The sequence below is a fragment of the Bufo gargarizans genome, chromosome 2 (genome assembly GCF_014858855.1).
Source record: "Bufo gargarizans isolate SCDJY-AF-19 chromosome 2, ASM1485885v1, whole genome shotgun sequence".
Lineage (NCBI taxonomy): Eukaryota > Metazoa > Chordata > Amphibia > Anura > Bufonidae > Bufo > Bufo gargarizans.
The window spans coordinates 151,670,557-151,696,031 of NC_058081.1; positions in this window are offsets into that span (position 1 = coordinate 151,670,557).

The following is a 25,475-nucleotide window of genomic DNA, read 5'->3' on the forward strand; positions in this document are numbered from 1 at the left end:
CAGGAGGATCACGGGCTGCTGCTCACAGTGACACCAGGTGGTCGGAGGGAGCAGTGCCGCTCCCACGGAGGCCGGCTGCCGGCCTGCTCAGCTCCACCCACCGGCCACCACTACAGAGCTTTCAGATTCGGCCTGCCGGCCGCCGAAAAGGTGCAGACACATCCTAAAGCGGCCCCAGGGCCGGCGGCCTACCGGGAAATTTCCCGGTATCCCGGTGGGCCAGTCCGGCCCTGATGGCGTGTAATTTGGGTGCTAGCCCACAAAGTCCGCGGCGCAGCCAGTAGGTTGTGGGGCATAGCTCTCCCTATTGGGGATTCTGCGAGGGAGTGGGTTGACCCCACAGTGATCCACAGAGGTGCTTTGTATAAATTGCGACTGTCCAGTCGGACGCAGAAGTTGGGCGCAGCCGTTGCAAGTGGGAGCTCCCACTGGGTTGTGATATATAGCCTCAGTTTGTAATGTACCTACTAAGAGTGCCAAGTGTTATCTACAGATACTGTCAACAGGGGTAGGCCATAATATCTCCTGATGGATTTTCAGAACTGCAGCTGTTGAGGTGTGCTTCCCTGAGGAGAAGACTGTTTAATATGATTTCAGGTGGAGAAATGCCCAGAGACACAATGATTGCCCTTGATCTAAGAAGATGACCAGACATCTGTACCCATCAGAAAGCCACCAGATGAAATCCTAGATGAACATCAGAACCATCCATACACAAGAAGATGAATCAACCGATTGGCCAAAAATGCAACATAAATAAGCTTATAATGTATTGTGTTTGTTCTTATTGTAAACACTTCCACACACAGACCAGGCTTCCAACATAGTGTGTCGGTATACCGACAACAGGGGGATATGTTAAGGGAAATATGGCTTTCAGCCAGAACCTCATCCTGATGACCACACAAATATGCCTAATAATTGGACCCAGTGGTATTCACCCATTCAGTATGGCTAGTAGCATTTTGTCCCTTGTTAGCATATCTAAGGCAGTTGAACAACATCCTCTTGACCAAGAGATGGGGGAAGATATTTGGGTGGTCACAGGGTAGACTCTATGGTGGGGGGGGGGGGGGGGGGTGTTGGGACACAGCAAGATATAGGTGAAAGTTGGGAGTGAGGGGGGGGCTTCTCTTCCTGGACACCGATGGATGCAGGAGCAAGCCAAGTTATATGTGCGCTTATGTGGGTATGTATATAAGTATAATATCCCAGAAGACTTTATATGTGTACATATAGATATTTGCAGTCTGCAATTGTATTACCAGTTAGATTATATATGCTGTTTATGCATGAGTCTCTATATGTACATTTACTAATGGTCAGGTACTGGATGTGAGTTGGTTAGAAGAGTAGATCCAGTGGGCTGTATATTAGTGGACTCTGGATATACATACACATTATTAGCCACATTTGCTTAGCATCCAGGGTGGACAGGAACTGAGGTGGCTGTGTGTGGTGGTGTCCTCTATGTATTGTGTTATCTGTATCTTGATGTATAATGTCCATTGCATTGTCATCTCTATGTTATCAGTAAGCTAATTTTATATATAAGTATCTGCAAGGGTTGTGTGTTGCTCCTGGGGTATATGAAGGACTGGAAGAGGTGTAATTATACACAGGATAATCGGGTTGTATGAGAAACAAGGGTAACATGCTAGGAATAGGATGGAAAACAGAGATATACATAAATCTCCATTTCCCAAGAGGCTAAAATCCCCTTTTCATATACCCCAGAACATTTTGAGCCCATGATTCCTGATTTTGTAGGCCAACCAGGAATCCAGATTTCCACAGTTGGCTTCATTGAATTTGACTATTTTAGTCTTTTTTTCAGTGACCACTTTGTAAATCTAATGGTGGAGCAAACAAACCTGTACGCCCAACAGTTTGTTGCTCAACACCCTGGCTCCTTTTTGGCTAGGCCCAATGGCTGGACCCCGGTCAGTGCAGCCAAGATGAGGACATTTTGGGACCTCGTGCTGCACATTGTATTAGAAATATTTTTAGTAGAAATTCGCTCGCATCAGACTTTGTGTAAGGAAATGTAAATCTCTTCACGACACAGACAAAGCTGTTAACATGTTCAGTTTTGCTGAGCACTGCCCTGCTCCCGCCCAGTCTGTTCACTTTTAATTCTTACTCACAAAAGGTGTAACAATAGAAAAGGGGCTGGCCCATCACTTACTTCATGTAACAAGGATGCAGGAAGTGATGACATAGGAAGACAAGACACCATCATTTAGAATATCATAGCCAGCTAACACCCATTACAACTGGAGTGAACTTTATCCAGCCTTGCTCAGTGATCAATGCCAAATAAAGTTACTATGATCCTCATGCATGTTTATTTACAGGACAACGTCATTATCTCCAGCGGCTGATCAGGCGCACTAGAGACAACAAACGCACGTTCCTTTCATATATTGTTCTCTTAACAAATGCATCCACGCCAAGCCAATAAATCCACGTCTTGCGCCCCCCGGCGTCCAAACATCAGCCAACAAAACACTGCTCTGCTGAACACATCAGTCTCCACTGGCCCACAGCCCAGCGCATAGCACATGGACCATTCGCCGACGGAGACCTCAGCGCCCAGCAGCTGTGACAGGACATACACGGGAAGATATCCACTCCAATGGTTTACCCTGACACTGAGAGACATAATGACAATACACAATATATCAGAAACACATCCTAATAAAATTTCCACAACAACATGGGCCTAGTCAAGAAACCTAGTGTCAGGCATTACTGGAGTGGGGACGTCCTCTACCAGACCCCAATTTACAGTACGGCCATGACACGCCCCCAGTTTGAGGCCATCCGGAAATGCCTGCATTATTCAGATAATGCAGCATGTCCCCCCCCCCCCCCCCCAAGGTGATCCTGCCTATGACCGCCTGTACAAAATCAGGCCGGTCATCGATCACTTGGGGGGCCAAATTTGTACAGGCCTATGTACCTGAAAGGGACGTCGCGGTTAATGAGTCTTATTGCCTTCAAGGGGAGACTCCTTTTCTGCCAGTATGTTCCCTATAAGCGGGCGATGTATGGCGTGAAGCTGTACAAACTTTGTGAGAGTACCTCAGGGTACACTTACAAGTTTTGTGTGTACGAGGGGCGAGATTCCCTTATTCAACCCCCAGAATGTCCCCCAGTCTGGGTGTTAGCGGGAAACTTGTGTAGGACCTGATGCACCCACTGCTAGATAAGGGTTACCAACTGTACGTGGATAACTTTTATACTAGTATCCCCTTGTTCCAGTCCCTCGCCGCCAGATCCACGTCCGCTTGTGGGACCGTGCAGAAAAATCAATGTGGCATCTCTACCTACCGCCTCCAGGTACCTATCCCCAGGGGTGCAACCCGTGCCCTTACCAGTGGAAACCTGTTGCTGGTCAGATATAAGGACAAGAGGGATGTCCTTGTACTGTCCACAATTCATTGTAACGGCATCACCCCTGTCCCTGTGCGAGGTACTGCGGCAACGGTCCTCAAGCCCGATTGCATCATCGACTACAATCGGTATATGGGAGGAGTTGATCTCTCTGATCAAGTCCTCAAGCCATATAACGCCATGCGCTAAACCCGGGCATGGTACAAAAAAGTTGCGGTCTACTTGGTACAGGTTGCCTTGTACAACTCTTTTGTGCTGTCCCGGAGAGCTGGCAACACAGGGACATTCCTTCAGTTCTATGAGGCAGTCCTCAAGGCCCTGATCTTTTCTGAGCGGGAAAGAGCAGGCCGGAGTACCTCGGGAACTGGAGGCGCCCGGATCATCCCTGGCCAACACTTTCCAGGTGTGGTCCCCCATACTGGAAAGAAGGAACGGACCCCAAAAAAGTGCAGAGTATGTCACAGGAGGGGGATACGGAAGGACACCACTACTCAGTGTGACACGTGCCCCGATCATCCGGGCCTCTGCATTATTGGTTGCTTCAGGGAGTATCACACTTCCATGGAGTACTAAATTTATATCCCAATTTAGCCACTGACAATCGGATTAAAAACTCTGGTTCTCAGACTTGAGACACTAAAACTAAAAAAATGTTTTTTCAAAAATATTATTTAGTAAAACTAAAATAAATAAAAAATAGACATATTAGGTATCGCCGCAGATGAACACGGTCAAAAAAATAAAATAAAAACGATGCAAAAAAATGTATTTTTTTGTCACCTTACATCACAAAAATTGTAATAGCAAGCGATCAAAAAGTCATATGCCCCCCAAAATAGTGCCAATAAAACCGTCCTCTAATCTCGCAAAAAATGAGCCCCTACCTAAGATAATCGGCTAAAAACAAAAAAAAAATGACTATGGACAAACTAAATTTGTTTTTTGTTAATAATACACTATAAAAAGAAAATATAGTGTAAAACATAAATAAATAAAAAAAGTAGACATATTAGGTATCGCCACGTCCGTAAGAATCTGCTCTATGAAAATACCCCATGACCTAACCCCTCAAATGAACACGGTCAAAAAAATAAAATAAAAACTGTGCCAAAACAGCTACTTTTTGGCACATTTTCCATTTTAATCAGTTTTTTCCAATAACAAAGCAAGGGTTAACAGCCAAACAAAACTTAATATTTATTACCCTGGTTCTGCAGTTTACAGAAACACCACATATGTGGTCGTAAACTGCTGTATGACAAAATGGCAGGGCGCAGAAGGAAAGGAACGCTGTATGGTTTCTGGAAGGCAGATTTTGATGGCCTTTTTTGGGGGGCACCATGTCCCATTTGAAGCCCCCCTGATGCACCCCTAGAGTACAAACTCCATAAAAGCGACCCCATCTAAGAAACTACACCCCTCAAGGTATTCAAAACTGATTTTACGAACGTTATTACCCTTTAAGTGTTCCTCAACAGTTTATGGCAAATGGAGATTGAATTTGAGAATTTCTATTTTTTGGAACCTTGCCTCACAAAAATGTATTATAGATAAACCAAAAAGCATATGTACCCTAAAAATAGTCCGAACAAAACTGCCACCTTATATCGTAGTTTCCAAAATGGGGTCACTTTTGTGGAGTTTCTACTCTAGGAGTGCATCAGGGGGCTTCAAATGGGACATGGTGCAAATAAACCAGTCCAGCAAAATCTGCCTTCCAAAAACCACACGGCGCACCTTTCCCTCTACGCCCTACCGTGTGCCTGTACCATAGTTTACGGCCACATATGGGGTGTTTCTGCAAACTACAGAATCGGGGCAATAAATATAGCATTTTGTTTGGCTGTTAACCCTTGCTTTGTTACTGGAAAAAATTTGATTAAAATGGAAAATTTTCCCAAAAATCTAAATTCTCAAATTTCATCTCCATTGGCCAATAACTCTTGTGCAACACCTAAAGGGTTAACAACGTTTGTAAAATCAGTTTTGAATACCTTGAGGGGTGTAGTCTCTAGAATGGGGTAATTTTTGTGTGGTTTCTATTATGTAAACCTCACAAAGTGACTTCAGACCTTAACTAGTCCCTAAAAAATGTTTTTTTGAGAAAATGTCTGAAAAAATGGCAAGATTTGCTTCTAAACTTCTAAGCCTTGTATAGTCCCCAAAATCTAAAATGTAATTCCCAAAATGATCCAAACATGAAGTAGACATATGGGGAATGTAAAGTAATAATTATTTTGGGAGGTATTGCTATGTATTATAGAAGTAGAGAAATTGAAACTTGTAAATTTGGTATTTTTTCCCAAATTTTGGTAAATTTGGTATTTTTTTAATAAATAAAAATGATTTTTTTAACTTCATTTTACAAGTGTCATGAAGAACAATATGTGACGAAAAAACGATCTCAGAGTGGCCTGGATAAGTCAAAGCGTTTTAGAGTTATCACCACTTAAAGTGACACTGGTCAGATTTGCAAAAAATGGCCTGGTCCTTAAGGTGTCCTAAAGGGGTTAAAAAAGAGACCCATGTCCTCTGAAGTGTTTATTGCCAACCACAGTATGCTTTATCAGCATGTAGTGCAGGAGGATGTCTTCTTCGGGAAGCTGAAGGTTTGGCTAGTGTAAAACAGTATGTAAGCTGATGATGTTTGTACCATAGAGTCTGAAATACGGAAAGTCCTATTGTCATCGAAGGCATTCCACTCTTTGGTTCCAGGATGCTTGCAAAATGCGGTGTAGTGGCCAAAATCTAGATCTCCAAAATGATTCTGAAAAAGTAAAAAATGCATCAAGCATAGAATGCGTATGGTGTTCAATTGAGAAATGTGAATGAGATCTTTTCTACATGTGTGTAGATATGGACTGGGCTTCCTGTATGGGGGTATGGCATGCATAATGGCAGCCTCTGGGCACACATACCCTTCTCAAGTAATCTTGTCTAGATGAGAAAGTCTATACGCTGTACTGTAGAGCCAATACTCTTTGGACAGCCTGAAAAAGACCATCAGAACAGAAGGGGCACAACATTCAGCTGATAAGCTTCTGCTCTGGTGATTGTGGGCACTCCGTTACCCCCCACTCAAAACTTTTCACATGTTACTATGACTTGTGAATAGTGGCTCTATTAGTTGAGTAATATTGTAGACTTACCACCACAGCATATAACTTGTACTTCTGTTGTTTTACATTAAATGATGAGAGAAACGGAGACAGATCCAAATTGTTCAGAGAGAAATCTACATTTGTCTTCAGCTTTCTTTTCACACGGCCTTTATATTCAAATCTGGAAGGGAGATGAGTTACGTTATACGAAAATGCAAATTAAATGGGATGTTCAAAGTTTGCAAATTATCCCGGGTTAACTAACTGACCGCTGGGACCCCACTAATCCCGAGAATGGAAATTGAATGGGGCTGAGCTGCTCCTAGGCCACAAGAACAATGAACAATGATGTCCTAGGAAAAGCAGAGAGATGGCCACGGCACTCACAGGAGCGCCACTGCCTTCTTGCACAGCAGATCAGCAGGGGTCCTGGCTGACAGACCCCCACCAATCAGTAACTGATGACCTATCCAGAGGGAAAAAAAAATCTGGAAAAACCCCTTTAAAGAGTAACTAAACTTTTTATTCAGGTTTTTTAAAAAAATGTCCCAAATGCCCTAAAATAATTTCTCTAATATACTTTATTTATTGATTTAGATTTTTTACTAAAGATATTTCTCCCTAAAGCCCTGATTTCCAGCGCACGTTAAATTCACTATTCTCACACATTGCTGACTTGTCAGTGGTGTACAGACTCTACATTGTATCAATGGGGCCGCAGAGAAAAAAGTACGGGCAGGAGCACACATTACTGCTCCTGCCTGTGCCCCCCTGGGTTGGCTAAATGCTGGCATAGCACATGGGTACCCTGTAACAATGTGCTATGCGAGGATTAGCTGAGAGCCTTTGCCTGCTTCGCTAAGCTAAAAGCTTTCTTTTAGAGGACTTTTAGAGCAGTTGTTCTCTTTAAAGGCTATGTACACCTTTGGGGGCAATTGTTTTATTATTGCATTGTACTGATTTTGAGCGGAAAATCCTTTTTTCTGTTGTTTTTTTTATTAACCCTTTCATGACCAAAGGTCATTGATGCCCCAGTGTCCAGGTCAAAATTTACAAATCTGACATGCAACACTTTATGTGGTAATAACTTTGGAACAGTTTTACTTATCCACGCCATTCTGAGAATGTTTTCATGTGACACATTGTACTTCATGACAGTCATAAATTTGAGTCAATATATATCACCTTTATTTATGAAAAAATCCCAGATTTACCCAAAATTTTTAAAAATTTGCAATTTTCTAAATTTCAATTTCTCTGCTTCTAAAACAGAAAGTGATACCTCATAAAATATTTATTACATAACATTCCCCACATGTCTACTTTATGTTGGCATCATTTTGGAAATGTTATTTTATTTTTTTAGGTCATTACAAGGCTAAGAAGTTTAGAAGCAATTCTTAAAATTTTTAAGAAAATTTCCAAAACCCACTTTTTAAGGACCAGTTCAGGTCTGAAGTCACTTTGTGGGGCTTACATAGTGTATACCCCCATAAATGACCCCATTGTAGAAACTACACCCCTCAAGTTACCTAAAACCAATTTTACAAACGTTATTAACCCTTTAGGTGTTCCACAAGAATTAAAGGAAAATGGAGATGAAATTTCTAAATTTTACTTTTTTAGCAGATTTTCTATTTTATTACATTTTTTTCTTTAACACATTAAGGGTTAACAGCCAAACAAAACTCAATATTTATTACTCTGATTCTGCGGTTTACAGAAACACCCCACATGTGGTCGTAAACTGATGTAAGGGCGCACGGCAGGGCGCAGAAGGAAAGGAACACCGTATGGTTTTTGGAAGGCAGATTTTGCTGGATTGGTTTTCTGAACGCCATATGTTTTTTATTTTTCTACCGATCGTCTTGTGCAGGGGCTCATTTTTTGCAGAAAGAGTTGAGGTTTCTATTGGTACCATTTTTGGGTACATAGGATTTTTTGATCATTCATTATTACACTTTATGGGACAAGGTGGCCAAAAATTGGCTGTTTTGGAAAATTATTTTATTTATTTTTTTACAGCGTTCATCTGAGGGGTTAGGTCATGTGACAGTTTTATAGAGCAGATCGTTACGGACGTGGCAATACCCAATATGTATACTTTTTCTTATTTATTTAAGTTTTACACAATAATAGCATTTCTGAAACCAAAAAAATTATGTTTTAGTGTCTCCATAGTCTGAGAGCCATAGCTTTTTTATTTTTTGGGCGATTGTCTTAAATATGGGCAAATTTTTTGCGGGATGAGGTAACGATTTGATTGGTACTATTTTGGGGTATATACACCTTTTTTGATCGCTTGGTGTTGCACTTTTTGTGATGTAAGGTGACAAAAATGGCTTATTTTTTTACACCGTTTTTATTTTTTATTTTTTATGGTGTTTATTGGACGGGGTTGATGATGTGATATATTTATAGAGATGGTCGTTACGGACGCGGTGACACCTAATATGTGTGTTTTTGTTTTGTTTTTTGTTTTTTTTATAGGAAAAGGAAATTTATTTTTTACATTTTTATTTATTTATTTTTACTTTTATTATTTTCACATTTTTTTTTATCAGTTCCCTCTTGGATCTTGAAGATCCAGTGGGGCTGATGGTTGTACTATACTTTGCAATGCTCTTGCATTGCAAAGTATAATACAATCAGATGCCTGTAGGTGGCAGCACTGGACGCCTATACCATGGCAACCATCGGGCGCTGCGATCGCAGCAGCCCTGATGGTTGAGAGAGAGGGAGCCCTCTCCCTCTATTAACCCTATGGATGCCGCTACTGCGGCATCTATGGGGTTACAGCAGTGTCAGCATAGAGCTGACACACGCTGCTGATGGCGGCGGCTCAGGAATGGAGCCGCCACCATCACACACAGAAGGGGGACCGCATCGGGGGCAGGGGACAGGGGGCATCGCTGGAAACTGGGGAGAGGGGGGGCAGCATTTCACTACTTACAGGAAGGGGCTGCATGAAGGGGCAGACCGCATCGGGAGGAAGTGGCAGGAGAAGATGATGGACAAGAAGGGGGCACAGGTCGGGGCAGGAGGGGGCGGACCGCATCGGGGGCAGGACAAGAACGGGGCACAGATCGGGGGCTTCAAGGGGGCACGGGGGGCTTCAGGACACATTACCGATTTCAGGCTCTGATCTGCAGAGCGCAGATCAGAGCCTGAAACCGGCATTTTTTTCACTGCCGCGATCCGATTGGTTAGTCTGCACAGACTAACCAATCGGATCGATTGCCGGCAAGGGGCCACTCTGATTGGTCCCTTGCCGGCATTACTGCACTGTATGCTGTCCGTGACAGCAGCAGGGCTGGGGCAGAAGCTTTAATCCAAGCGCTTTGCAGCGCTTGGATTAAAGAGCTGCCAGAACATATATATACGTGGTAGCTGCACGGGGTATGCAGCTATCACGTATATATACAGATTGCAGTCGTGAAGGGGTTAACAATGTGTTTATAGCTTAGATATGTGTTATGTGTTTATAGCTCTACTAGCTACCTGTGGATTTTCTGGCTCTTCCATCATCTGGGGAGCAGAGGACTCTTTATCTCTGCTCTCTAACCTTATGGACAAGTGTTTATGAGCTCTTAGTAGTTTAGAGATAAGGTTTATTAGATGACTGGCACAAAGTAAAAGTAGGATTTACACAGCTATAAAAACAGTTAACCCTTTGTGACAGAATGGCTCAATATTTTTAATAAAGGCCAAATGAAAATATGATTTTTAGCCCAAATAAGTAAAATGAAATCATAAACAAAAATTGCCTTCAAAAGTGTACATAGCCTTTAATTACGCGACCATCCGTCCTCTTTTTGCCTGGCATGTCCTCCTTTCAGGACATAAAAAATTATCCTGCCGTGATTTACAGAATACTAAAATTGTCCGGGATTCTCAAGGGTATGGTGTAGAGGGGAGCAGCCGGGCGGGCACTACTAACGCTTCCATTGTGGAGTGCTCATTAGCACAGCCCCAGTCTGCTTTTGTGAAAAAAGCTTGGAGCATCAGATCCTCCTTATTCCCTCTGCTGCAAAGCGAGTTTCATCATGTTCAATTGGAAGAAGTGAGTATTTATTTATTTAATTTTATTTTCAATCCCAGCAAAATTGAAGGCACGATGGAGGGGGCCACTATTAGGATGTAGTGCGGGTAAGCAGCATGCCACCATCCTTCCCCAGGTGTCCTCCTTTTTAAAAACCAAAATATGGTCACCCTACATTAGTATATCACACATGATGTTTATTATCGCAATTAGAGATGAGCGAATTTCCACTTATGAAATTCATTCACTTTGTTGGTTAAAGGTAAATTGTGTTATGGATTCCGTTACCACTGGCCATAATGCAATTCTATGACGGAATGCATAATGGAATGCCTTTAGAGGCATTCCGTTATTCATTCCGTCATAATAGAAGTCTATAGGCTGCAAAACTAATCTGTCCCATTTCCGTTATGCAGGGAAGGGCTCCCCTGCATAGCGGAAACAGGACGGATACGTTTTGAAGCTCATAGACTTCTATTATGACGGAATGAATAACGGAATGCCTCTAAAGGCATTCCGTTATGCATTCTGTTATAGAATTGCTTTATGGTCCATGGTAACAGAATCCAGGGTGGATAAAAATCAATGATTTTTATTTTTTTAATCAGATTTTTTTTATTTAAATTGGATTTTTTTTTATTTAGAATGCTTTTTGAGGAAAATATATTACCATCCAAAGGTTATTCCATTTTTTTATTTAGAATGCTTTTTGAGGAAAATATATTACCATCCAAAGGTTATTCCATCATGAAATAAAGATTCGTTTTTTAATTATGTAGAATAAGGCTGTATATGTAAAAAAAATTTGGTAAATAAATTCCATTAATCCATTCACAATGTCATGTTCTTCCAGGGTTTTTTGTAAGATTATTGGGCAGTTTCTCTGCCTACAAGATATTATCACAGATGCTTGGTTTACTTTTGCAGTTCTCAAAACTGAATTTGACTCAGCAGAGATCACATGCCTCTTCTTCATAGCAAAAATGTTATAACATGAACAGTGTTGAGAAAAAGACCTTAATCCTAACTTCTACAAACCTATGAATGCAGAATCAACCTAATCAAACTAATATGAAAAGTTGTTATTCTAAAAATCTTCATCTACTTGCATATTATAAGTTATACCAGCAAGAATTAGTCTTTATGTAGAAAACTATGATTTAAATCAAGCCTTACTGACTAGTGATTTAAATCAAATCCACCCTGACGGAATCCATAACGCAATTCACCTTTTACCAACAAACGAAGTGCGAACGAATTTCAAAATATGAAATTCGCTCATCTCTAATCGCTATATATTGCTGAATGTTACACATATGCACATACATTGAGCACATATGATCTGCCCTCATACCTCTTTAAATGGAGTATTAAAATCTTAGGAAGTTTCCATATCTGAGCTTTGACTGAAGCGTCTTGCTTAGTTTTACAAAAGGGACAGAATATTTTATCTGTCCTGGTCAGCGTTGCTTGTTGAAAGAAGCATTCAAGACATTCCTATAATGTGCAAAGACATAAAAGTGACATAAAAGTTATAAAGTATATGAACTTATTAGGGGATAAATCTTAAATGCCCGACTGTAAACTCTGAAGCCAATGAACCATAGACATATGACAGAGAAAGGGGATTATGAGACAGAAATGCAAGCAATTGTTGACAGCAGTTGTGGAGGAACCGCAAGAGATTCAAACATTTCCCAAGGCTACTTTCACACTTGCGTTCGGGGCTCCGCTTGTGAGTTCCGTCTATAGGCTCTCACAAGCGGCCCCGAACGCATCCGTCCAGCCCTAATGCATTCTGAGTGGATGCTGCTGCTTGCAGCGTTCGGGTGTCCGCCTGGCCGTGCGGATGCAAACGGATCTGTCCAGACTTACAATGTAAGTCAATGGGGACGGATCTGTTTGAATTTGACAATATATGGCTTAATTTTCAAACTGATCCGTCCCCCATTGACTTTCAATGTAAAGTCTGGACGGATCCGTCTGCAGCTACTTTCACACTTAGAATTTTTTCAACAATATAATGCAGACGGATCCGTTCTGAACGGATCCCATCGTCTGCATTATATGAGCGGATCCGTCTGGGCAGACCCCAGACGGATCCGCTCTGAACGCAAGTGTGAAAGTAGCCTTATATGGCATGGACCAAAAGATGATTCCACCAACTTATAGTGTTCAACCAAATAGAATCTGATCATACATTTTGTGGCCCTCCATAATACATATTTTTAAGATAAAGTTTTAGGCCTTGCTCACTATTTTTCAGTGTTTTTAAATGCCTGTTAAAAATTCCCTGACTTTCCACCATATTTTTCGATGGTAGCTGCATATGTCCCGCTGCAGTAGAGCTCAGTACACTCTACCTGGACAGAGGTTTCATTTCCAGAGGCTATAGGAAGGGACAGTACAGTAAAAACATCATCTTTGTGACTTGTGTTTCCGCATTCCAAGCAAACTGTGGTATGCCTGAGGACTCCCTGTAATAAGCGGGTGATGAGAGATTCGGAGGCAAGGCTTCCTCTACTGCTGCTTCCTGCAATGTCTGAAGGACTTTTCTTAACATTCTGTAGAGAAAAAAAAAGTTTTATTGACCATTGTGACCCAGGTACAAGCTTATGACATCCAGGTAAAGTATGCTGTGTTCAGGGTCGGACTGGATCACCAGAGGATCCTTCAGTGAGCCCAAGCCTTTTATTGTTTTAATATTGATGATTTTGGCATACAGCTCATGAAAACCCCAAATTCTAAAAAAATTAGCATATTTCATCCGACCAATAAAAGAAAAGTGTTTTTAATACAAAAAAAGTCAACCTTGAAATAATGATGTTCAGTTATGCACTCAATACTTGGTCGGGAATCCTTTTGCAGAAATGACTGCTTCAATGCGGCGTGGCATGGAGGCAATCAGCCTGTGGCACTGCTGAGGTGTTATGGAGGCCCAGGATGCTTCGATAGCGGCCTTAAGCTCATCCAGAGTGTTGGGTCTTGCGTCTCTCAACTTTCTCTTCCCAATATCCCACAGATTCTCTATGGGGTTCAGGTCAGGAGAGTTGGCAGGCCAATTGAGCACAGTAATACCATGGTCAGTAAACCATTTACCAGTGGTTTTGGCCAGTGGCGTACACACAATCCATGGTGCGAAACTGATCTATGGGGCCCCCTCCCCGTCGCCCCCCCCCCAACCTGCCTCCTAGCCCCCCCCACTACCTCCCCTACCAGTGGTGTAACTATAGTGTTATGGGCCACAGTGCAAACATTTTTTCAAAGAACCGGCAGATTTTTTTTACTAAGGGCTCTTTCCGTGCGGCTAATCCGCTGCGTGAATGAGTGCCAAGCCCCATTCTAGACAGCAGAGACACGGAGCAGTGACATGATTGACTGTGATCTTTTTACTACAAAATCACGGTGACAACTTTATGTCTCTGTGATTTTGTAGTAAAGAGATCACAGAGAGGCACGGAGCATTATCAGTCATGTTAATGCTCTGTGTCTCTGCTGTCCGGAACGGGGCTTGGCTCTCATTTACGCAGCGGATTCCTCGCACGGGATCCGCTTGTGTTAAAGAGCCCTAAGCCCAATGCATGGCTACACTCACCCAGTCCTAATAAAATCTGGTCCTACCTCATCCAGGGTGTCGCTGGCGTCGGCGTGATGTCCGCTGGATCCAGAACAAGGTCCCTGTGGTGAGAAAAAAAGAATAATCACATAAGGAAGGGATGGTGACTGCCCCTGTGAAATCACCAGCTGGCCTGTAAGACTGAGCCATGCCAATGTGTAGCAGGGTAATCTAGGACATTTCCCCTAAGTGCAACCACACGGTACTAATGCCCACCTTGTGGCCCCTCACAGTAGTTATGCCCACCTTTGTTCCCGTCACAGTAATTATGCCCAGATATGTGCCCCCTCATAGTAGTTATGCCAAATATGTGTCCCCTTACAGTAGTAATGCCAGATTATGTGCCCCCTCACAGTATTAATGCCAGACTATGTGCCCCTCACCTAGTAACGCCAGATTATATGCCCCTTACAGTAGTAATGCCAGATTATGTGCCCCTCACAGTATTTATGCCCGGTTATGTGCCCCCTCAAAGTAAATTTGCCCAGATATGTGTCCCCTCAGAGTGGTTATGCCAGATTATGTGCCCCTCACATTAGATATGCTCACATATGTGCCCCTCACATTGGTTATGCCAGATTAGGCTCCTTTCACACTAGCGTTCGGCTGTCCGTTCGTGAGCTCCGTTTGAAGGGGCTCACGAGCGGACCCGAACGCTTCCGTCCAGCCCTGATGCAGTCTGAATGGAGTGGATCCGCTCAGACTGCATCAGTCTGGCGGCGTTCAGCCTCCGCTCCGCTCGCCTCCGCACGGACAGGCGGACAGCTGAACGCTGCTTGCAGCGTTCAGCTGTCCGCCTGGCCGTGCGGAGGCGAGCGGATCCGTTCAGACTTACAATGTAAGTCAATGGGAACGGATCCGCTTGAAGATGCCACCATGTGGCTCAATCTTCAAGCGGATCCGTCCCCCATTGACTTTACATTGAAAGTCTGAACGGATCCGCTCAGGCTGCTTTCACACTTAGAAATTTTTCTAAGTTATTAATGCAGACGGATCCGTACTGAACGGAGCCTCCGTCTGCATTAATATGATCGGATCCGTTCAGAACGGATCCGATCGAACGCTAGTGTGAAAGTAGCCTTACATGCCCCATCACAGTAGTTATGCCTTCATATGTGCCCCCTCATAGTTATGCCTTTATATGTGCCCCCTCACAGTAGTTATGCCACATTAGGTGCCCCCTCAAATTAGTCATGGCAGATTAGGTGCCCCTCAGTAGAGATGCCAACTTTTGTGCCCCCTCACTCTAGTTGTTCCCATCAATCCCCCCCCCCCCTCTGCCCCTCTGCCCCCTGCCACTCTGCCCCTCTGCCCCCCTGCCCCCCTGCCCCCAGTCTGCAGCATTAGAAAAAAAAAATTCTTACATACTTACCTTCTTCCCTGAGGAGAGTAGGCAGCTTGCCGGGTTTTTAGGTCTCCTCCCACAGTGACAGGCAGCAGCGCGATCTGGGGCCAGCAGGGGGAGCTCCTGAGCTCTGAAGATCAGTGAAGCAGGGAGCAGAGAGGTTTCCCTGCTTCACTATAGAAACGGAACTGCCGGCCCTGTGTGTGTGAGTGCGTGCCCCCCCCCCCCCCTCTCCCTTACTTGACCCTCCGGCCCCCCCACCCCCCATATTATACATGTAATGGTGGCATGGAGCGCTCTGATGGGGCCCGAAATTGCCACTGTACTTCATGCCGGGCCCCACCAGAACGCTCCATTACATCTGAGTACAGCGGGAGCCCTGCCAGCGGCCTGGGGGGGGTCCACAGGCGGCCGGGCCCCCTGGAGTGCCGGGCCCGGTCGCAACTGCGACCCCTGCGACCCTGGTATGTACGCCACTGGTTTTGGCACTGTGAGCAGGTGCCAGGTCGTGCTGAAAAATGAAATCTTCATCTCCATAAAGCTTTTCAGCAGATGGAAGCATGAAGTGCTCCAAAATCTACTGCTAGCTAGCTGCATTGACCCTGCCCTTGATAAAACACAGTGGACCAACACCAGCAGCTGACATGGCTCCCCAGACCATCACTGACTGTGGGTACTTGACACTGGACTTCAGGCATTTTGGCATTTCCCTCTCCCCAGTCTTCCTCCAGACTCTGGCACCTTGATTTCCGAATGACATGCAAAATTTGCTTTCAACCGAAAAAAGTACTTTGGACCACTGAGCAACAGTCCAGTGCTGCTTCTCTGTAGCCCAGGTCAGGCGCTTCTGCCGCTGTTTCTGGTTCAAAAGTGGCTTGACCTGGGGAATGCGGCACCTGTAACCCATTTCCTGCACACGCCTGTACACGGTGGCTCTGGATGTTTTCTACTCCAGACTCAGTCCACTGCTTCCGCAGGTCCCCCAAGGTCTGGAATCTGTCCTTCTCCACAATCTTCCTCAGGGTCCGGTCACCTCTTCTCGTTGTGCAGCGTTTTCTGCCACACTTTCCTTCCCACAGACTTCCCACTGAGGTGCCTTGATACAGCACTCTGGGAACAGCCTATTCGTTCAGAAATTTCTTTCTGTGTCTTACCCTCTTGCTTGAGGGTGTCAATGATGGCCTTCTGGACAGCAGTCAGGTCGGCAGTCTTACCCATGATTGCTGTTTTGAGTAATGAACCAGGCTGGGAGTTTTTAAAAGCCTCAGGAATCTTTTGCAGGTGTTTAGAGTTAGTTGATTCAGATGATTAGGTTAATAGCTCGTTTAGAGAACCTTTTTATGATATGCTAATTTTTTTAGATAGGAATTTGGGGTTTTCATGAGCTGTATGCCAAAATCATCAATATTAAAACATTAAAAGGCTTGAAATACTTCAGTTGGTGTGTAATGAATCTAAAATATATGAAAGTCTAATGTTTATCAGTACATTACAGAAAATAATGAACTTTATCACAATATGCTAATTTTTTTAGAAGGACCTGTACAATACAGGGTATCACTAGAATACATGTTTAAATAGACATACCAAACTGGAGCATGATTATACTACTCTAATTAGGCCAGATTCTAAGTTCATTAAATCATTCGCAATTAAATATTAATTAGAGAAAATGGTAGATAGGCAGATTGAATCAACTACTTTATCCTCTGTGCGAGCCGTGTACCAGATTACTTTATGCTCTGCCTCTAACACCCAGCTAGTTTATAGCTCCTCCGACCCACTAAGTACATAGACTTTCTCCTATCACTACTCCTAACATCATCCAGCTGGTTTATAGCTCCTTCCACCCCGCAAGTGACATGGACACTCCCCTATCATTTCCGCTAACAACACTCAGCTAGTTTATAGCTCCTCCCACCCAGCTAGTTGCATAGACACTCCCCCTGTTGCTGTTTTGACACGCCCATGGACATAACCTCATAGGGAATAAGAAAGCTGCATGGACATAGTCATGTGACCACAACCCACAGCAGAAGAAAGGAACAATAAATGTTAAAGAAATATTTTAAAGGATGCTGATGCAAGCTGTAAAACCTCTTTAAGTTAAACCTAAAGGAGAACTGAACTGAAATGCTGCTGAGGAATTGTGTATGGGAAATCTACAACTTTTTACAATACTGGCATAGGGGAGGGGATTTTAAGAAATTCCACCTACATGCAGTGCAGATTTTAAATCTTCAGCAGGTCAATTTGTGCTGTGGATTTCCACCGCAGATTTCAGCCTTTGTAATAAAAAGGTTGAAATCTGCATCAAAATCCACAGCAATATTCACATGCGACTTTGATTTTCTGCTACATTTTATGTTCTATGTCGGCCTGGCCGTACCCTAATTTTGTAAAATAGTTACTTTAATGACAAGCTTTATGTACCATAATGCTGCCCTGCACATGTTATGGGACCAGGGATGAACCCATATTTAGTTTATTGACTTTGAAGGAAGATTAGGCCTTACTTACATCTAGCTACATTATACGGACAGGGAATGACTAAAAAATGCAGCATACCTTACACATTGCATCCCTTTTTTCTGTTGACTATAATAGGTAATGAATCGTAATCCTCCTGTCTTTTTTTTTTTTTTTACATGTAGTATTGTGCAGCAGCACAGTTCTCCACAGTATTTCATCCTTGGTTCCGGCCCCCCATGACTGCATCTCTGATGAATATGGTTCATGTTACTTACATTTGCTAGGTCTTCATGTAATGCATTCAGGGTGTAAATCAATAATTCCTGAGCATCTTGTTGAGAATGTTTCCCAAAAGGTGGATGTACATTAGACATCACAGACAAGAAGTCTTCTGGCGACACGCTCTGTTCTTTCCCAAACCACATGTCCGCCATTAGTTTAGCAAATACAGTCACTAGTTCTTTTTTCTCTCTGTGAATGAATCATAATCATAGATGTTAACCAGTTGTCAGCAAAAACCTCTAAAATATAATATGAATGCCCTGTTATGACCAGTTTACAAGTCTTCTCCTGATTCATTCTTAGGCTAGCTTAAAGGGGTTGTGGATGAGATTTCCCGATGATGGGTCATCAGTATGTGATTAGTGGGGGTCTGACTCCAGGCACCCCAACCAATCAGCTTTTTAAGGAGGCTGCTGTGAACCAGTGAACGCCTTGGCCTCCTTTCAGCTTATCAAGCACAGCGCCATACATTGTATAGCGGCTGTGCTTGGTATCGTCACTAAAATGGGATTGAGATGCATCTAGGCAATATGACCGATGGACATGATGTAACAGGCCTTAGAAGAGGCCACAGACAACTCGAATAACCCCTTTAAGGTGTACGCACATGAATTTGATGCAGTTTTTTCCCCGTAAAAAAAGCCAAAAAAAAAAAACTTTTTTGCCTCCTGTATGTTTGATGTGGTTTTTCTGGTGTTATTTTTCTGCTGTAGTTTGCCCGCTAGCATTTTCTTCATGGAATTTTCCCCCTATAGAGAAAGTGTTGTCAAAAGGCCGGAAAAAAACACCAGCACACTGATGCATGAAAGCAAGAAAGACAAAAACACCACTTTTAATGAACAAAAGCGCCAGAAGCAAAAAACACTTGTGTGTCCTGCATTTAAAATAAAAAAGCTAACATCTAAAGCTGATGTTTTTACAGCAAAAAACTGGTTTAAAAAATGCTGCACACATATGTGGGCACTATTGTGAAGAGGGCACAATATGGCTATTGCTACTGTGAGGGGCACAGTGTGGGCACAACAACTGTGATGGCCACAATATGGACAGTATTACACTGACAGGGCACAATGTGGGCATAACTACTGTGTTGGGGCACAAAGGGGGTATAATTACTATGTGGGGGCATTGGGGTGACTGGGTGGGATTGGGTGTGTATAGTTATGTTTTGGGCAGAGTTAGAGGCGTGGCCTAGTATAAAAAAAATTTGCAGTACATATTGTCCCTCATTGAGCTTTTCAAAAGTTGAGAGGTATGTATAAAGGGTGATTTTCTATGCTGGTGCACATTATAAGGGGGTATTTTTTGTACTAGGGCACATTGTAAAGGGTTATTTTTTGCACTGGTGCACATTCTAAGGGGGTACTTTTTGTACTGGCACACATTAGGTAGCATTTTTCTACTGGCACATAATAAAATTATTACTACTGGGGGACTATGGGGAACATGATTACTAGTATGGGCACAATGGGGGCACTGTTAACATTAAGGCGCACTCTGGCACATAATTATTTCTATTGGTGGGACTATTACTGTGGCGGGCACCCTGGCACAGTATTAGCTTAGCACAATTATTTTGGGGGATATTATGTTTAAAACACATTAGTGCCAGAGACAATATTTGCTGGGCACTGTGTACCAATAATTATTGAAGGGGGCACATCTGCATGGTGCTAGTACAGTCCTGATCAAAAGTTTAAGACCACTTGAAAAATGGCAAAAAATCATATTTTACATTGTTGGATCTTAACAAGGTTCCAAGTAGAGCTTCAACATGCAACAAGAAGAAATGAGAGTGAGACAAAAATTTTTTGAGCATTCAATTAATTGAAAATAACTTTTAAACAGGCAGTTTTTCAGCTGATCCAAATTTTGGGACCACATGCCTTTAAAAGGCCAAATCTGTGCAAAGATGTGGATTCATTGTCATTTTCTGTCAGGTAGTCACACGTTGTGATGGCAAAGGCAAAAAAAACTTTCCCTTTTTGAACGTGGTCGGGTTGTTGAACTGCATAAGAAGGGTCTCTCACAGCGCGCCATCGCTGCTGAGGTGGGACGCAGTAAGACAGTCATTTGGAATTTCTTAAATGATCCTGAGAGTTATGGAACAAAAAAGTCAAGCTGAAGACCCAAAACAATTTCACCAGCACTGAGCCGGAGGATCCAATTGGCTGTCCGTGAAGACACTGGACGATCCTCGACCCAAATTAAGGCCCTTACTGGTGCTGACTGCAGCCGCATAACCATCAAACGGCATCTGAGACTGAAGGGCTTCAAAAACAAAAAACGTCTTCAAAGACCTTGTCTCCTTTAACGCCACAGAACTCGTTTGGACTTTGCAAGAGAGCACCAAACATGGGACATTTAAAAGGTGGAAGAAAGTTTTATTCTCTGATGAGAATTTTTTTTTACCTTGATGCTCCTGATGGTTTCCAACGTTACTGGCATGACGAGCAGATCCCACCTGAGATGTTTTCTGCGCGCCACAGTGGAGGGGGCGCCATAATGGTCTGGGGTGCCTTTTCCTTCAGTGGAACAATGGAGCTTCAGGAAGTGCAGGGGCGTCAGATGTTGCAGAGAGCAGGACAACGCTACAGTACACAATGACCGCAGGACAAGGGACTTCTTCCAGGAGAATAACGTCACTCTTTTGGCCCATCCTGCGTGTTCCCCTGATCTAAATCCAATTGAGAACCTTTGGGGATGGATGGCAAGGGAAGTTTACAAAAACAGTTCCAGACAGTAGATGGCCCTCGTGTGGCCGTCTTCACCACTTGGAGAAATGTTCCCACTCACCTCATGGAAACGCTTGCATCAAGCATACCGAAACAAATTTTTGAAGCGATCAACAATAACGGCGGAGCTACTCATTACCGAGTTCATGTTTGGAAGTTGGATTTCTGTTTTGGGGGGTTTCGTCTTTATTTTAAAGGGGTGGTCCTAGACTTTAGATCAGCTGAAAAAACGTTGTTATTCGTTGTTTTTATTAAATTGAATGCTCAAAAAATGTTTTGTCTCACTCCCATTTCTTCTTGTTGCATGTTGAAGCTCTACTTGGAACCTTGTTAAGATCCAGCCATGCTAAATATGATTTTTTGCCATTTTTCAAGTGGTCTTAAACTTTTGATCAGGACTGTATTTTCAGAAGGGTTCTGCAGTATAATTTTGGGGAGCATGGACACAATATTGGGGGTGCTGAGAAGCTGGAAAGGATGATGGAAAAGTAGGAAACTAAGATGTCTGTCGAGACAAGAGATGGCTGAAAGAAAATATGGTGGTCTGGTCTAAAAGGATTAGATGAGAAAAGAGAACTTCTACATCAGAGTAGATGTCACTGCATGTAAGAGGTATGTAGTGCTGTATGTAATGTTTTCCAAGTATGTTTTTAACAGTAGGGCTGGAGGGAAGGGGTTTAAGTTGAGAATTTGTTGTGAAGGGTGGGGCGTTTCAATTTTCATCTCAGGTAGCAGAAAGGCATCTGCCCCTTGCCATAAAACACTGAGGGAAGAGGGGCCCAAGCTGTACTCTTTCATCAGGGCCCATGAGCCTTCAGTTACGCCCCTTTATACTGGCATAAGGCACATGACTGCTGCTGCCAATCCCTGTTGGCGGTCTACATGCACAGTGACATGCAGGTGTACAAGACGTAACTGCTGCAATTAATCACTGTCCTCCGCAGAAGACTGCTGAGAACACTGATTAGCTGCAGCAGTCACATGCTCTATATCAACATTAGTAATGGTCAGTTCGCAGTGTTCGCCAGCGAACACATGCGGGCTGCCATCTTTAGTAAGGTAGACTCACCCGTCCGGTGATGCACAGGTAAGCCCTTACCTGTGTCGGGAGCCGGTCTGAAACCGAATGCAGTCACCGGGAGCAGGCAGTTACTAGAACAGCCCGATGAAGGCCCCCGGCGGCTATTCTCAGAACTGCCTGCTCCCGGTGACTGCATTTGATTTCAGACCGGCTCCCGACACAGGTAAGGACTTACCTGTGCATCGCCGGACGGGTGAGTCTACCTTACTAAAGATGGCAGCCTGCATGTGTTCGCTAGCAAACATTGCGAACTGACCATCACCAATCAACATGTGCCATGGCCTCCTCAAACAACTGACTTCCAGCACTCCCACCGACCTGATATTAATGATCTATCCTGAGAAAACCCTTTCCGTTCACGTTAATCTCTTGGGGTCTGTGTATTGCAGCTGTAGTATGAACGCTAAGGCTACTTTCACATTGGCGTTTTGGTTTCCATTTGTGAGATCCGTTCAGGGCTCTCAGAAGCGGTCCAAAACGGATCAATTTTGCCCTTAATGCATTCTGAATGGAAAAGGATCCGCTCAGAATGCATCAGTTTGGCTCCATTCTGCCTCCATTCCGCTTTGGAGGCGGACACCAAAACGATGCTTGCAGCATTCTGGTGTCCGTCTGACGAAACTGAGCCAAATAGATTCTTCCTGACACACAATGTAAGTTAATGGCACAACAGAAAACGGATCAGTCCCCCATTGACTTTCAATGGTGTTCAAGACGGATCTGTCTTGGCTATGTAAAAGATAATACAAACGGATCCGTTCTGAACGGATGCATGCGGTTGTATTATCTGAACAGATGCATTTGTGCAGATCCATGACGGATCTGCACCAAACGCGAGTGTAAAAGTAGCCTAAAATGCTAAGGCCTTATCCAGACTGAATAGAAATAGCAAATATAAATGAACCTTACCCAACAATAAACTTCTCAAACTGCCAGGAGAAGAAATATTCTACAAGCGGGATGGTGCTGCTCAGACATTGTAGAACTGCGTTCATATAACAAGTATTTCCTAGGTTACACAGGCCCGCCACTCCTTTGTCTTTTTTCTGCACGGAGACGACATTTTGTTTTTGTGGGATCTTACTATAGGTGGCGGCTGCTCCAGCTTCACTGCAGTAAAAATGAGACAGAAGTTAGGAGGATTTATTTTATTGTGTTTTTCAGGTCATAGTATGTAGGATTCATATACTGGGGGAATGTTTCAAGTTTGTACCGGTATATAGAAGTCAGAAAAGTGCAATTTTGCTGTAAATAATTTTTGACTTTTGGGAGTTTTATGCCATCTTTGTCTCTTTTGAAAATGGTGTGGGAAAGTGGGCAGTGTTATGTCTGTTAAATTAGTTTCACACCACACTTTTTTGGGGGGAAAAGTCTTACTAGGATATGCCACCAATGTCACATAGGTATGAGTCCCACCTCTGGGACCTGCACCTATCTCCAGAACAGGACTCCCGAAGTAAGCGGAGAGCAGCCACGTATGCACGGCCGCCACTCATTCATTTCTATGGGACTGACTGAGAAATAACTGAGGCTGGTTCAGCTACCTACGGCGTTCCCATATAAGTGAATGGAACAGTGGCCACGCGGTGCACTCTCCAGTAATTTCTATGTTACTACCAATAATAGCGTGCTCTCACAGATATTTTCGGAACTCCCACAGGAATTAATATAGAGCACGCCACACATGCATGGTGTGCTCTCCTTTTGAGGCCCATCAAACGGGTCTCAGATGTGGGACCTGCACCTATCTAATAATGTGATATCACTGAAATAAACGTATATGCCTCCCACTATTACTAACATTCACTGGAGGGATGCTGTGATCAATTGAGTTAGGTGGGGGGATCACCTGTAGTAGTGTTGCAGGGGCGTAGTGAGTTCCATTGTCCCTGAATACCAACCTTGGGTGCACAGAACCCATCTATATTTTTTAGAATTCATCTGCACCCTGTGACCACGCAGCTGGGTCAAACAGCGAAACAGCGGACCAGTATGCGCGTTAATATTGGCAGATTTGTATTCTTTGAGGGTGTTTGTTTGGGGGGGGGGGGGGGTTCCTTCTTTTTCTTTTGTTCAATACTTTGTTTTAATGGATATTCAATAAAGATTAGCTTTAATCACAGCAACCCTCCAGTGAATGGTATCTAATAATGTGCCAGAAAAAGTAGAGTGGTTTTTACCAGTTTTGTCTGTGGAGATATTTATGATGTATTTGCACCATTTTTAGTATGGTTTGCACAGTGCCCAGCAGTTTGCATTTACTTAGGGCCAGCCAGATGTTTTGTGGGTGGGGCTACATTTTCAGGCACACTTATTATTGCAGGGTTTTTTTTGTGTGTGTGTGTGGGGGGGGGGGGGGGGAAGTAGCACAAAAAGTCACTGCAGTCTCCTGGTGGAGTACAAACTGACAGAACCTTTGTAATAAATATAATTATTCTTTATGCTGAAAAATTCATAGATATTTGGTGCAAAAAAAAGTTACATATTGATATAATACCCCTAAGGGTCCATTCACACATCCGTGTGTGTTTTGCGGATCCGCAAAACACGGACAGCGGCACATTGCCGGCACTAAGAGAATATGCCTATTCTTGTCCGCTATCGGGAAGAGCAGGTCCGATAGAAATGGATGGGTCTGCAATTCCGTTCCGCAAAATGGAATGGAATTGCGGATGTGTGAATGGAGCCTTTAGGCTACTTTCACACTGGCATTTTGGCTTTACTTTTTTGAGATCCGTTCAGGGCTCTCACTAGCGGTCCAAAACGGATCAGTTTTGCCCTAATGCATTCTGAATGGAAAAGGATCTGTTCAGAATGCATCAGTTTGCCTCCTTTCCGTCTCCATTCCACTTGCAGCGTTTTGGTGTCCGTCTGACGAAACTGAGCCAAACGGATCCGTCCTGGCTCACAATGTAAGTCAATGGGGACGGATCCGTTTTCTATGACACAATCTGTCACAATAGAAAACAGATCCGTCCTCTATTGACTTTCAATGGTGTTCAAGACAGATCCGTCTTGGCTATGTTACAGATAATACAAACGGATCTGTTCTGAACGGATGCAGACGGTTGTATTATCTGAACGGATCCGCACCAAACGCGAGTGTGAAAGTAGCCTTAGACTGTACATGTAGCCAGTGTAATCTTTGAACTGCTCAGTGTAAATTTAAACCACCTATCAGTTGGCTTACTTTACTACCAGAATTGTGGCGCAATTTTTTCACGCAGTGTTGCATATTCAGTTAATAGGGTATTCCAAGACATTTCTACTGATGACCTCTCCTCTGGATATGTCATTACTATCTGATTTTTTGGGGTCCACAGGTCAGCTGTTTGAGAAGGCAGCTGTGCCACGGCCTTCTCTCTGCTCACCAAGCACAGCGCCCTCCATTTGATAGTGGCT